At 39.5% G+C, this 2515-nt stretch overlaps 1 non-coding gene across 1 annotated transcript; it reads right to left on the bottom strand.

Moving 5' to 3' along the window:
• Positions 1-1862: 1862 nt before the first annotated feature.
• LOC112085902 lies at positions 1863-1968 on the bottom strand. The gene has a single exon (XR_002899181.1). It is a non-coding gene; the product is annotated as a small nucleolar RNA R71 (small nucleolar RNA).
• Between the last annotated feature and the right edge of the window lie 547 nt (positions 1969-2515).

Raw genomic sequence — 2515 nt, 5'->3', positions numbered from 1 at the left:
TCTTTCATACTTTTTACAGAGACAACTTTCATAGCCATTTTTAGCGATTTGTAGAGAAGATTCTCAACCTTGAGTTCATTAATAGAGAAGCTTTCTTTCATCTCTTTTCTTTACTGTTTTAATTGCTTTCATTAAAACCAATAATGATGTCAACATCAGCTATGTCTGAGTAGATCCCGGGTTGGGCATAGGGTTCCTGAAAGGGGCTCTCATAATCTAGGTTTTTAGATCTGGGATTTTATTTTATGCTCTTCTTTTATTATTGTTCTTAATGCATGTATGCTTGATTGATCACCTCGTATCTGATCTAGATAGTTATTGTTGCGAAAGTTTTCATTTAGTATCTGACCTACAATGAAACGGGCGATTCTGTCATAGGAGTGGAAACCTACCTATGGGTTAGTCATGAGTAATGACGAGCCCTATACAAGTTCCTGTGTTTTCTCCCTTCCAGGGCCAGAGTGGAAACCTACTGGTCAAAGTTGCGAGAGACAGTTGGTTATGATCATGACAGTGACGTAGTCATACCGCCGTACTCTTGCTCCAGAACCCTAGATATTTTGATATCCAACAATCCCAATCTATAGCCATAATTGTTGAAACCGATTATGATCCTCATAGAGTTCCCGAAAGCCCAGCGGTTTTTGATATTGTTTACAACCCCATCGATTTGTTACTTGTTCACTTAGATCGTCATTTTTGCTTTGCTTTCATTCAATGCTCTACTTGTTTTTAGGATAGATTTATTTGCTTTCTTTAGTTCTAGATTAAACCATGACACACACCCAACCTCTTAAAATCGATTTAGTCTAGACATAAACTTAGAAACCGTAGAAAATTACTCGACACACAAATCCCTGTGGATTCAATCCCTGAGTAGTACAATTGATTAGCTGTGCACTTGCGGCTTTCATTTGTTTCTTTTAGGGTAAAAATTGTTCCCTCACACCGCAAACATCCAGTTTTTGGCACCGTTTCCAGGGATTTGTTTTGCTGCCTTTTTATTTTTCTTGTTCTAATTTCTGTTTTAGACACCTGATCTCTAGTTCCTTTTTAAGTTTCTGAAATCTCTTTCCTCTTTTTTTTTGTTTGTTTTTCTTCGTCTTTAGGGAAGAGCATGAATACCAGGCGCAAACCTGCAGCAAATATTCTGATTCTAGACGAGATTGATAGACATAAAATAGAACTTCGAAGACTTACACGAACGCAAGGGATGGCCGATGACGACCAACCTGGAGATCCCATGATTCCGATCATGGTGATAACCGAGAGGATGATCATAAAGGAAACTATTAACCTCAGCTCGATGGGGATGGAAACCCAATCCCTCCAAGAAACCCTCAAAACCGAGATGCTGTTGATCAGAAGAGAGAAGAACGTGTAGACCTTGATGCACCTATCAACGCTGCTGAAAATAATAACTACGGAATACAGCCAAATGGACGCAATAACCCCCCATTCAGCCAGCAAACCAACACCAAAGACAAGCCCGAAATCATCGTATGACTGACTTTGATGCACTAACTCAGAACTTTCTGAATCGATATGTGATTCAAGTACCATTACCGAACCGGAATGAGTTCGAAGTCAAGCCTCAGATAATCTCTTTGGTGAAACAAAATCAATTCCATGGAGTCCCTTCTGAACATCCAATGGATCACCTTGAGCTCTTTGAAGAAATCTGCAGCATGATGAGGACAAACCAAGTTCCCGCAGATTATCTTAAGTGTAAGCTTTTCTCATTTTCACTAAGTGATAAAGCTCACCGTTGGTTAAAATCTTTGCCTGCAGGATCAATTACTAACTTGGAAAAATCCAAAACCGCTTTCCTAAACCACTTTTATACTACGTCAAGGTCGAACCTGTTGAGAAACAAGATCCAAAGTTTCCAGCAAGGTCCAGTCGAGTCTTTTTATGAAGCCTGGGAGCATTTTAAGGAGTATGAACATGATTGTCCACACCACATAGATTTCCCGGATCAAGCCTGATAAGCACATTCTATAGAGGATTGCAACCAAAGTACAAGCTCTCACTTAACATAGCCAGCAATGGAGATTTCAGACAAAATACAATCTCACAAGGAAGAGTTCTCATCGAAAATCTTGCTCAAGCTAATAGCAACCATTGTCCAGAATATGATCGTTCGACAAAGCCAACCAGAACAGATAACAAGGAGATTACCGAGTTAAAGAACATGATGAGCCAACTCCTCTAGAGCAATAATCGCCCAATCCATGCCTGTGAGATCACCAATGGCGTAGAAGATGAAGGATTTTGTGAAACCGATCACAACAATTCAGCCTTTCAAGAAGAAGACGTGAACTATGTATGAGCACAATGACCATATCCAAACCGCTTGAAACAAGAGGTGTCTTTTGTCTCTTGTGGGTTCAATTCCCCAATGTAATTGTAGTACAAGGGGTTATCAATCCATTGTGTTGCTTTAGAACACTAATCATATGATATGTATCTTAATACAAGCTAAAAGAGATGATTTGGGTTGTAACAAGTGACA

The sequence above is a fragment of the Eutrema salsugineum genome, unplaced genomic scaffold (assembly GCF_000478725.1).
Source record: "Eutrema salsugineum unplaced genomic scaffold, Eutsalg1_0 scaffold_3, whole genome shotgun sequence".
NCBI lineage: Eukaryota > Viridiplantae > Streptophyta > Magnoliopsida > Brassicales > Brassicaceae > Eutrema > Eutrema salsugineum.
The sequence above is the reverse complement of the archived record's forward strand: the minus strand, read 5'-3'. Positions and strand labels throughout refer to the sequence as shown.